The sequence below is a fragment of the Thamnophis sirtalis genome, unplaced genomic scaffold (assembly GCF_051295495.1).
Source record: "Thamnophis sirtalis isolate CommonGarterSnake01/CBP01778 unplaced genomic scaffold, rThaSir2_p1.2 scaffold_1, whole genome shotgun sequence".
NCBI lineage: Eukaryota > Metazoa > Chordata > Lepidosauria > Squamata > Natricidae > Thamnophis > Thamnophis sirtalis.
In genome coordinates, this window is record NW_028261381.1 from 181,354,119 (window position 1) to 181,367,441 (window position 13,323).

Below are 13,323 nucleotides of genomic sequence, written 5' to 3' on the forward strand. Positions count from 1 at the left end.
CCAATCCTAGTTTCTCAGAGATGGGAAATTAGACTGGTGGGGAAATGGGTGTTACAACAATTTGCATCTGTATTGTGAAGCATGTCAAACCTACCATGAAAGACAAAAAATATCTTAATATTTTAATATATTGAATGGCTTCCTTGATCCTGGAAGATCTCCATTTGAAGGTTGCTCTACCTGTCTGTTTAGAAATGGTGCCTTCTGGACAAGGGTCACATTTGTAGCAGCAAACCTGCTCACCCTCTGGAATGGTTCTCTTCTCACCTGCCTGGCACCTCTTCCTGCCACACCTGGCAAAGGGCACCTTCTAAGAGAGAAAAGAGAAAAGTTTGAGATGGTCTATTCAATGGTCCTGCATCATTTAATTTACACATTGAGATCTCCATCTTCCAAAGTGCTTCCAAGAGGTTTTCTAATCCAACCCCCTGCTCAAGTAGGAAACCCTATACCATTTCAGATAGGTGGCTCTCCAATCTTTTCTTTAAAATCTCCAGTGATGAAGCACCTGCATCTTCTGAAGTTAAGTTAATTTTTCTCACTGTTAGGAGGTTTCCCCTTAATTCTAGTTTGCTTCTCTCTTTGATTAGTTCCATCCATTGTTTCTTGTCTTGCCTTCTTATGCTTTGGAAAATAAGTTGACCCCATTCTTTGTGGCTGCTCCTCAGATAGCAATAGCACTTAGCAATAGAACTTAGACATACTGTATATATCACTTCATAGTGCTTTACAGCTCTCTCTAAGTGGTATACAGAGTCAGCCTATTTCTCCCAACAATCTGGGTCCTCATTTTATCCACCTCAGGAGGATGGAAGGCTGAGTCAACCTTGATACTGGACCTTGAAACTGGAATACAGCTAACATGTCACCTGTAAACCTTTTTCCCCCTAGACTAGCCATATCCAATTCCTGCGACCATTGTTGATATGTTTTAGTCTCCAGGGCTCAGCTTTTCTCTGCACTTTTTCCAAAATCTCAACATGTTTTTTGTAATGTGGTGACCAAAACTGGATGAAGCTATCAGCCCTGGGAGCCATGTTTTTCTTTGGAGCTTCAGGGCTGCCACATTTAGAGCCTGGGAAAGCAGGAGGAGGGATTACAAGGAGAAGTGGAAGATTAGCCACAACATTATTCCTTTCCCTGGGAGTCAAGGACATCTGCCCTGCATCTGGATGGGAGTGACTGGGGATTGTCTCTAGAGTGAAGAAGTGATTGGGCTGTGTTATGGACTTGTGGGTGCAGGGCGTGGATCATTGACTTTCTTTTGGGTGGGGACAACCTGGAAATATCATATTCAGGTTTTCCCAGATATGCCAATATGACTTCTCTAATAAAATGGAGCTTTGAGGAATTGCCAGCTTTGGAGTCCTCTTTTGTTAGGGGTGTTTCTTGGAACCCTGACACAGTATTCCAGCTGTGATCTTACAAAGGCTTTATAAAGCGGTACTAATATTTCATGTGATTTTGATTCTATACTTCTGTTTATACAAGCAAGGATTGTATTAGCTTCTTTTTGTCTGCTGCCTCCCACTGTTGGCTCTAGTGACGTGCGGTAAGGTTTATGGCTGTGAGGCAAGTGGGCAAAAGCTGCCCTATGTTGGACACAGCGCTGGGGCTTTCGAATGCCCTGGCGCTGTGTCCAACATAGAGGCATCCCACCTGTATGGCGGACACAGCACCGGGGCTTTTGGACTATCCGGCACTGTGTCCGCCATAGAGGTGGGATGCCTCTATGTCGGACATAGCGGCAGGGTGGCTTTTGCCTCTAGTGCCGGGGCGGCAGGGCAGCCATGAGAGCTGTGAGTGCCTCCACATGTGTACTGGACCCGTGCCCCTCCTGGCTGGTTGCTAACAGCAGGGAGGTGACACGGGGCTGGATCCAGGTGGTTGTTACCGCCTCCCTTCGGGAGGGGGTCTTTCCCCCCCACACTTAAAGAGGCGGTGGTGAGACCCCTCCTGAAGAAACCATCCTTGGATCCAGCCGTTCTTAACAATTACCGTCCAGTCTCCAACCTCCCCTTTGTGGGGAAGGTTGTTGAGAAGGTGGTGGCCTTTCAGCTCCAGCGGTCCTTGGAGGAAGCTAGCTACCTTGACCCATTCCAGTCCGGCTTCAGGCCTGGCTACAGCACAGAAACCGCTTTGGTCGCATTGACCGATGACCTCTGGAGAGCCAGGGACAGGCTTTGCCTCCATCCTGGTTCTCCTTGACCTCTCAGCGGCTTTCGATACCATCGACCATGGTATCCTTCTGCGACGACTGTGGGAGGTGGGGGTGGAAGGCACTGTTTTGCAGTGGTTCTCCTCTTACCTCTCGGACAGGTCGCAGTCGGTGTTAGTTGGAGGGCAGAGATCGACCCCTAGGCCCCTAAGATATGGGGTGCCGCAGGGTTCGGTCTTGTCCCCCCTACTTTTTAACATCTACATGAAACCGCTGGGCGAGATCATTCGGCGGCACGGGATAAAATACCACCAGTATGTGGACGATACACAGTTGTATCTGTCCGCCCCGTGCCAACTCAATGAAGCGGTGGACGTGATGAACCAGGGACTTGAAGCTGTTAGGGACTGGATGAGGGCTAACAAACTCGTGCTCAACCCAGATAAGACCGAGTGGCTGTTGTGTTTCCCTCCCACTAATTCGGCAAGCATTCCACCTCTCAGGCTGGGGGGTCAAACATTATACCCCTCAGACAGGGTCCGCAACTTGGGAGTCCTCCTGGATCCACAGCTGACTTTCGAAAACCATTTGTCAGCTGTGACCAGGGGGGCATTTGCCCAGGTTCGCCTGGTGCACCAGTTGCGCCCCTACCTGAACCGGGAGGCTCTCACAACAGTCACTCGTGCCCTTGTGACCTCTAGGCTGGAGTACTGCAATGTGCTCTACATGGGGCTGCCCTTGAAGAGTATTCGGCGACTTCAGCTAGTCCAGAATGCGGCCGCGCGAGCGATTGTGGGTGCACCTCGCTTCACCCACATAACACCTATCCTCCGCGAGCTGCACTGGCTACCTGTCGATCTCCGGGTACGCTTCAAGGTGCTACTTGTCACCCATAAAGCCCTACATGGTAGTGGATCTGGGTACTTGAGAGACCGCCTACTGCCAATTACCTCCACGCGACCCATTAGATCTCATCGATTAGGCCTCCTCCGAGTTCCATCTGCCGGTCAATGCCGACTGGCAACTACGCGGAGGAGAGCCTTCTCGGTGGTAGCTCCAACCCTATGGAACGATCTCCCATGGAGATTCATACCCTCACCACCCTCCAGACCTTCCGCACACCACCCTCCAGACCTTCCGCACAGCCCTCAGAATCTGGCTATCCCGTCAGGCCTGGGGCTAAGACTGTAACCCGCCCGAATGGTATGAATGTTGTGTTTTTAATTATGTATTGTCTTATATGTTAAAAGTTTGTCTCCCCCTCCCTTTTGGGTTGTGAGCCGCCCTGAGTCCCCCCAGGGAAAAGGGCGGCATACAAATAAATTTCTACATTCTACATTCTACATTCTACATTTGCCGCCCTGCCGCCCCGGCCCTAGAGGCAAAAGCCACCTTGCTGCTATGTCTGACATAGAGGCATCCCACTATGTCCAAAAGCCCTGCTGCTATGTCCAAAAGTCCTGCCGCTATGTCCAACATAAAAAAGTGCCAGCCCATGCACCAGCAGAGGTGGGTAAACACACACACACACACACACACACACACACACACACCTTACAATAATACAATTACTTACAAATTACATTAATTTTGAATTCCTCCCCCTCCCTCCGATCCACATACATTTTCCAGATGTTTCACAGAGGATTTCAACTCTGCTCTTGTCTGCTATGATGAAAATGTAAAAATGTAAAAGGAAAAAGGCAAGAGCTGCTGAGGTCAGGCTGGGTTAGCTGCTGCCAAAGTCTCCAATGGATGACTCTGCTTAAGTGTTTAAAAAAGCCTCTAAAAAGTGCCCTCTACAGGAGGAGGCGAGAGAATCACGTGCCTCATCTACATAAGGAATTTTTCGGCTTTTAACCCTTGCTTAACTCTGCTCGAGTGATCATAAAGATAGACTAAATGAGGCACCTCCTGTAGAAGGCACTTTTTTAGACGCTTTTTTAAACAGTTAAGTACTAAGCAGAGTCATCCATTGTGACTCTGGCAGCAACTGCCTCAGCCTTTTTCCTTTTACATTTTTTTTTCTTTTCATGATGACAGTGGTGAGGCCCTGCCTCCCCTGACTGCACGTCACTGGTTGGCTCAGGGTTAAATGATCGTCTAGTAGGGCTGCAAGGTCTTTTTCACAGTTACTGTTTTAGAGCCAGTTTTCACATAATCTGTATTGTGTACCTTTGTTTTTTCCTTCCTATGTGTAAAACCTTGTTTTTCTCTACATTACATTTCATGTTTTTGGATAAGGGCCCATTGTTCAAGTATGTCAAGATCTTTTTGAATCCTGAGCTTGTCTCCTGGGGTGAAGGTTATTCCTGCCAGCTTAGTGTCATTTGCATTTTTGATGGCTTCCCCTTCTATTCCCTCATCTAAGTCATGTATAAAGATATTGAAGAGTACTGGGATTAAGATGGAACATTGTGGTATCCCATTGCTTCCTTCCTTCCATATAGATGTATCATTCAGTAAGTTTTGTCAGCCAGTTAGAAATCCATCTGATGGTGATGCTGTCTATCCCACATTTGTCTAGTTTACCAAGAAGTAGTCTATGGTCTACTTTGTCAAATGCCTTACTGAAGGTTAAGTGTGTCCATCAGAGGAGGTATTCTGCTGGTTTGCACCAGTTTGGGCAAACTGGTACTGGCAGCGGCAAGAGGCTCTGCCCACCCACCCAGATGTCATGCACTCCTGGTTCCAAACCAATAGCAAAGGTAAGAGGATTTCATGCCTGATGTCCATGGCTAACTGACTGATGTTAGTAGATGGAACTGTGTAATGTAGCTAAAAGTAATCCCCACTTGATGAAACTAATTGATCCACAGTATAGAAGAAAACTCAGATTTCCCATCATCATCGCACAACATGAAGCCCTGGCTGCTCTAGCATAGCCTCAAAGAGTAAAGTCCCCAGTCATTCTGGCCAAGGTCATGGTGCAAAGACCCAACTGCAGCCACCACTATCACCCTGCAGTCTACATTCCTGCAATTCTCTGCTCCCTCAGCTGACCTTCACCATATTTTTGATCATACAATACAATAGCAGAGTTGGAAGGGACCTTGGAGGTCTTCTAGTCCAACCCCCTGCCTAGGCAGGAAACCCTAAACCATTTCAGACAAATGGCTATCCAACATCTTCTTAAAGACTTCCAGTGTTGGGGTATTCACAACTTCTGGAGGCAAGCTGTTCCACTGATTAATTGTCCTCACTGTCAGGAAATTTCTCCTCAGTTCTAAATTGCTTCTCTCCTTGATTAGTTTCTACCTATTTCTTCTTGTTCTACCCTCAGATGCTTCGGAGAATAGTTTGACTCTTCTTTGTGGCAACCCCTGAGATATTGGAAGAATTCCATCTTGTCTCCCTTGGTCCTTCTTTTCATTAAACTAGACATACTCAGTTCCTGCAACCGTTCTTCATATGTTTTAGTCTCCAGTCCCCTAATCCACTTTGTTGTTCTTCTCTGCACTCTTTCTAGAGTCTCCACATCTTCTCTACATTGTGCTGACCAAAACTGAATGCAGTATTTCAAGTATGGCCTTACCAAGGCGTTATAAAGTGGTATTAACACTTCACATGATCTTGAACTTGATCATGATGAAGTGAGCTATGCCAGGCTATTTGAGAGGAAGCTCTTGTCCACATGAGGCTATTTCCCCAGAAGTGACCTTGGGAAGAAATCTTTATGCATGTCCAGGAGAACATGAGCCTTTTTCTGAATTCAGGATGTTTCCTTCCAGCCCACCTTTTTGGCCCAGATGATTGCATTGGAGTTGATGGTGAAATCCTGGCCTTGGGAAACCCTGGGATCCATTTGCCCAACTTTCATGTAGACAAAAGATTGATTGGGGAGGAAAATCCAGTTGAGAAGATCGTAACAAGCAGACATTGGTCCATTTGCTAAAAAGGAGACTTCATTTCCATCACTGGTATTGAACCTGATATTCTTCAAATAGGCAAGAAGCTGAAAGAAAAGAGACCCTTGGAAAGTGGAATAACTAAAAATGAGACATCATGGATTCTATCACTCTCTGCTGACAAACATTTTAGGAAATAATTACAAATCTTTAAATCTATTATCATGTGTTTTTCTGATTTCAAGTTCACTTTTAATAGAATAATTATGATATATTAATATTTTATTGCCCCACTCCAAATGCAATTCTATAGATGCTGAGATAGTTATGCTTCCATTTTTAATCAAACCATTAACTGTTTGCTATTTAATAATTTAGTTTATTTTCAGATGTAATTAGAAGGGCGGAAATTCCATGGAAATTCCTAAGGATCTGTGGACTGAATGACTGAATAAAATTCAGAGAAATTACCTGCCATGACTGGACATTTGTGATTCTTTTTCCAAGCCTCATCATGGCTGGTTGTGGTCCTGATCCATGCATTGTATGTAGTGCATGTGCCACAGCATGAATGGCATTGTAGATATTGTAACTTTCACCTGTCATGGTCGTTTCAAACATGTAAGATGGCACATTCTTAAAATTCTCCTTTCCTGTACAGTGTTTTGTCCCCTTTTTAAGAATCAATCCTGGTTTATGGATCTTGCAGCCAAAAATCCTTTCCCACCATAGAGGGAGAAAGACATCTTTTTGGGGGTTCAAGGGGTCTAAAGACAGAAGGAAATGCCTGAATTCTGGGATATCAGGGCTTTGATCCCTGAAATGGAAAGTACCATGGAAAGGCTTTAGAAATTTCAACATTGTGTGAGATGCACTTATTTCCCAATGGGAAGTCAGGATCCAGACAACTCTAACTGCAAAATTACTCTTGGTTTCCAAATAATAGAGAGAGACATATATCATTTTAATACATTTGGATTCTCCAAATACAATAATCACCTCAGCTTTATCCAATGTTGGGATTAAAGAAAGACATTTTTTTAATGATAAAAAAGGAGATACAGATTCCAACAGGTGAGTGAAGGCCAGACAGATCTCCTTCTCCTTCAGCATTGGCATCAGAGTTGAGATGAAAAGTTCTCCATTGTCATTTTCAGGAGCCACCAGCCCAACCCAGTTCCACTGGAAATACAGGAGAAGCTGAACTAAACCCACATACTGAGGAAATCCATTGGGGCTGATCCGGAAAAAGGAAGGAAAAGCTGTTCTGTCTCCTTGAGTGAACTTGAGGAAGTGAAAACCGAACTGCAGAAAAGTAGATTCGTCATAATTTTTAGGACAATATTTTATACTGATGTTAAGGGTCAGTATCAGTAGCTTTTTGCCCTCCCAGTTCAATTGATTCACTTTGGATGGAGTGAGGGGCTTCCAGTTACAATGACAAATTCAGATTTCAACAGGTGTGTGAAGATCATGCAGTTGAATGCTTTTTCTTTGCTATGTATCAACAAATTTGGTTTATTCTACAAGTGTACTTCACTTAAGGACTAGTAATAGTGATAGATAAATAGAATTTAGTAAATATATTTTTTCTTTTTATCTATCACTTCCCTTTAACTGAGCTGAATTCCCTGTGACCAGATGGTCTGCATCTTTGGATGTCAAGTCTGCCATCTTCAGCCTGGTGCCTCACAGGCATCCTGCCATCAATGGCTGTGGGGTAGAGGGGTGGGCATGGGGAAACAAATGGGCAATAAACTCATGTGAGTAATTGATGAGAAATCAGGAGTGGGGAATGACAGTTTGACGAAGGACAGAAAAGTTTAGAACCAGTTTGTGCCAGCCCTCAAGGCCATGCACCATGAGGAAGAATTTGGATTTCCCCAAACAACTCGGCGCTCTCAAAACAATTAGGGAAATCTTCATTGGCTGAAGACAAACTGGTCATGGGGAATGAAGGGATGAGGGAAAACATTTTGTATTTTTTTTCATGCTAGAAACATAGTTCTAGCCAGACTTTATGGCAGCCAGTAACCTTCAGTAGGAGAACCTATCACTTCAACTAAATGGAGTTGAGGGTCTTACTTTCCTAAGGGAGCTTTCCTGGGGCAGGTCTGATATTGGAAAACTTGTGGCTCTGTAAGTCTCTCCTACACCCTTGCTCCTTACATCAAACTCTGCTTGAATCACATCTTGTTTGTTCAATTTTCCCACTCAGTCTCTTTCACCCATCCCTTGTGCTTTCTTTCCTGCAATACAGATGTAGTCCTTTGCTCTCGTAAAATGTAGAGAAACCCAATCTGTAAAGAAATTTATCCTGACACAAAATATACAACAGGAATTCAACTGTGGCATCTTGTAATTCCTCAAATCATGTAGTCCTGGTTTTCCTCAAGTAACTTTGGCTTCATCTGTGACTTCTGTGTCTTGTTTTCTGCTTGCTCTATACTGGTACCCTACACAAACCCTTTACCTGTGGAACCTTGAAGATGCTGAAGATGGAGGCCATCTGCCTTGAGTATTGGGAGTTGACATCTCCAACAACAGAGAGCAATGCATCCTGCTTGTCACATTTGTAACCTGGAATCATCTGGCCTTGTGTAGACAGAAGAGAGAAGCTGTTCCAGGAAATCCTTCTAACACTATCCTTATTGTCATAAATATGGAAGCCGAGGGTGATGTTGGGAAGCAGAACCAAATCATTGTTTATTTTTGTGACTGCATGTACCAAGGCCAGAATTAGCAGATAATTCTTGAATTCAACGCTATAAAAAGAAAACATTGGGAAATATTAGAGAGAAGCTTTTGTGTGCTAAGAGAGGTTTGTCTTTCTTTTATTGCATTTGTATGTGTGCTTTCCCAGTCTTTGCGGTGTTGAATATATTTGTTGTGATCCTGATACGTTTAAGAAGATCGTGTGGATGGTCCATGGTCCATGTAAAGAGGGGATGAGAAGTTTACATCTTTGCAACCCTAAACAGCCATGACTCCTCCACATGAGAAATATCTTTAATAGATTTGGCCATTTGATTAACCCTTTGAAGGGTGTTTCAGCTCTGAGAACCACTCAGTTCACAATACTCCACTGAAGGCCACAAGATAGATTAGCTATCCATTGTAACTGGATTTGCCTTTTTTTCGTTTTCCAACATGACTTTTTTTGACCTAATAAATAATAAATGACCTTTCTCACTAACCCAGTGCAGTTTCTGACATGTATACCTTTCTTCAATTATTCTGTTTATCATTTTCCTGATGAAAATGGTACATTCTACACTATTATAGAAGAATGCTTCTTTATCCAGGAAAGCACCAAGGCTTCTGAACCTGAAAGCATCATTAGAATATTAATTTAGGAAAGGAGTTTCCTGAATCCCAAACAAAGCGAAATTTTTTCTAATCCATCCCTTCCGAGTGAAACTTACCTTATTAAAATTCTTGTCTTTGATGGCTCACGGTCAAACTCCATCATTTCATAGAGATCAAACTTTTCCAGGAGCAAATTCCCCCCAATAATGAGATCCCCAGACTTATAGTAGTTCTTTACAATTCGCAGAGGGTTCTTGGCTACACATACGGTTTGCGTTATCTTCTGAGTTGTTGAAGGCAGGAGCCAAAGGAGGAGCAGCAGGAGAGGCAGCCCATTCATAATTCTCACCTTCCTTCCTAGATCACAAATCAAAAAATTTTGAGAAGCTGAAGCAAGTGGGAACAAGTGGCTCCCACAGAATCCCACCAAGGCATTAGCAGAGAAGAAGCAGAGTGTGCCACATGGGTGGCCTTGAGGCAAATTAATAGCAAGTTTGCTTTCTCTTACCTAGTTTGAGTTGTCACTGAAGACAAAACTGAGCCCAATTCAGTTTCATGGATCGAAAGAAATGACTTCTTTGCAAAACAACCTAAGGTGACACATCCAGCTTCCCTTGGGAGAGTTCAGACATTATTTCTTTTAAGCAAGTTTTATCTTGGAAGACTTCTGTGGGTAAACATCTATGTGGGATTCATTAAGAATTACTGTTCTTCTGATAATTGCAAGGAAGAGTAACATCCTACCCATTTAACAATTTCCTTCCTGCACCAGAAGGGGAAAAACATGTTTGTGTCTCTTGTTCTTCATCCAAAGAGCAGATGGAATTGCGGCTCAGGGTCCAGGTGGGATTTGGCCTACCTGAAACCCCTCAGCACCTGCATCCAAGATGGAGTCTGGCTTGTGTCGGGTTTTTTTTCCAGATAGGGCTAAGCATGGTGATGAGTTGTAGCCTTGCAAAAGTGACCAATAATGCAGGTGTTTGTAGAAGAAGTATTTTTATTCTTACATGGTTAGGGATGATATAGAAGCTCATTTCTCTTATACCTCTTACAAATAGTGAGTGGGGGACTCAAGATATAAGCCTAATTTAAACTCTATGGAGATTCTCAGTCATCCAGGTCATGGTTGTCCCAAAGGTGCTTTTTCAGGAGGCAACTTGACTTTCTTGTTTTCTTTTTTTGAAGACGTTTTGCTTCTCATCCAAGAAGCTTCTGTCAGTTTCCAAGTAATGCATCTCTCACAAATCAAACTCCAAGGCATTTCCTTTCCTCAAAGAACAAACATATTTAGATACACCATCTTGGCACGAACTGGTGAAAAGCCAGTACTAAAGTTCCTGGGCTTTCCCTACCCAACTATGAATAAGGGTTTCATATTTTTCCAAAACAATGTCCAACCGGGATGGAATGTGTCACTAACATTTCTGTATATATTTTATTTTAATAAAACTGAAGTTGAAGAAACCATGATACCCAATAATAAAGAGAAATTTCTATTGTTGTTGTTAGTTGTGACCCATTGCGACCCCATGGACAACATTCCTCCAGGCCTTCCTGTCCTCTACCATCCTCTGGAGTCCATTTAAGCTCCCACCTACTGCTTCAGTGACTCCATCCAGCCACCTCATTCTCTGTCGTCCCCTTCTTCTTTTGCCCTCAATCGTTCCCAGCATTAGGCTCTTCTCCAGCCAGTCCTTCCTTCTCATTAGGTGGCCAAAGTATTTGAGTTTCATCTTCAGGATCTGGCCTTCTTAAAAGATTCCAGTGTTGGAGCACTCACAACTTCTGGAGGCAACCCCCTCCACTGATTAATTGTCCTCATTGTCAAGAAATTTCTCCTTAATTCTAGTTGAATCACTTGTTGATAAAATTCCACCTTTACTTCTTGTCCTGCCTTCGGATGCTTTGCAGAATAGGTTGTCCCCCTTTTCTCTGTGACAGTCCCTCAAATATTGGAAGACTGTTATCATGTCACCCCTGGTCCATCTCTGTTAGACTAGGCATATATAATTCCTGAGATCTAAATTAGATTAAATTAGACTAAACTAGAAACCAGCGAAATATTGTTGACATAATATACTTAGACTTCAGCAAGGCATTCAACAAAGTAGACTACAACCTACTTCTTGGTAAGCTAGAAAAAATGGTATAGATAGCATCACCATCAAATGGATTTGCAACTGGCTGACAAACCATACTCAATGAATAGTGCTTAATGGTACTACATCTACATAGAGGGAAGTAAGCAGTGTTCCATCTTAGGCCTCGTACTGTTCAACATCATCAAAAATGACTTTGATAAGGGAATAGAAGGGGAACTTAGCAAATTTTCAGATGACACTAAGCTGGTAGGAATAGCCAACATCCTAGAAGATAGGCTCAAGATCCAGATGGATCTTGACAGACTTGAACACTGGCCCCAATCTAACAAAATGAAATTCAATGTAGAGAAAAATAAAGTCTTACATTTAGGGAAGAAAAACCAAAAGTAGACATTTAAACTGAGTGAAACCTGTCTTAATAGCAGTATGTGAGAGGGATCTTGGAATCTTACTGGACAACCAGCTAAATATGAGCCAGCCATGTGTGGCAGCAGCCAAAAAAGCCAATGAAATCCTAAATTGCATTAATAGAGAGATACAATCTAGATCAACTCAGGTACTAATACCTGTCAGCATTCCAAATATTATACAGAATTAAATCAGAGTCTAAGGCAGAGCTATCCTTAAAGTTCCAATTTAATAAAACAGACATGTTGGCAACCATCTGTGCAAACTCCAATTCTGAAAACTTCCTGGGATTCCACCTAGTTGAAAGTTCATGATCTTATCCCCACACCCATAAGTCCATCACATGGTCCAATCTTCCTTGGCCACGCTGGCATCTCCTCCCAGCTGTTTCTGGTCAGGTGTAGAGGTGCAGAGACAAAAGATGACCTTGGGCTTCTAGAAAAGAATGACAACAACACATCCCATGATTCTACTCCTTTCTATTCCCCCCTCCCAACTACTACACTAATGAAACAGCATAGTGAAGTAATAGAAAGTGTGGCAGGCCAAAGATCCTAAAAGGAACATAACTACAGGCTTGACAGGCGACTTCTCCTCAGAAGAAAAATGTTTCCTGAAAAGAGAACATAATCAAAGTTAGCAATACAAAAATTAACCACCTCTCCCCCCTCCCTGGGGGGGGGGACCCTTTGGCTTATTGGGAAACTTCTCATGGAATTGTTTTATTAACCTATCCGCCTTTAGGTCCCAACTTTTCAACCAAGTGGCTTCGGACAAAGGGTACCCCTTCCAATGCTCTAAATACTGTAAGCGACCCCTATATAGCCTCGAGTCTTAAGCTTTTTTTCACCTCATAATGTGTTTCCCCTTCTACCACTACAGGAGGAGGGGGAGCTTGGGTGGATGGTCTTATACTAGACCCCATTACTGGTTTCAACAAGCTACAATGAAATACTGGGTAAATTTTCCCTAGAATTCTGGGTAGACTGAGTCGAACTGTAACTGGGTTAATTATTGCAAATTGCAAACTGCACCTCTTCCGGTTGCTGCTGGGTGCAAAAGCCCAAACGGCTCCCAAGATGGCTGCCGGCAGCAAGGCAAATGGCACGAATTTTAAAATCGGCCCCAAGATGGCCGGCGCTGCTTGGATTCCCCTCACAGCGCACAGGAGAAAAAAAGTTCCAATGATTAGCTGTGTGGTGCGATGGTAGGAACTTTTTTTTTTTTTTAGCATTTGGGATCCGTTTTTCCCCCAGGAGCCTTCTCTGAGGCCTGCTAGGCCAGAAAGGGAGGGAAGGGAGAAAGAAGGAAGGAAGGAAGGAAGGAAGGAAGGAAGGAAGGAAGGAAGGAAGGAAGGAAGGAAGGAAGGAAAGAGTGATGGGAGAAAAAAGAGAAAGAAAGAAAGATAGAGAAAGAAAAAAAAGAGTGATGGGGAAAAAAGGGAGGAAGAAAGGAGGAAGGAAGGAAGAAAGGAAGAGGGAGGGAGGGAAAAAGGAGA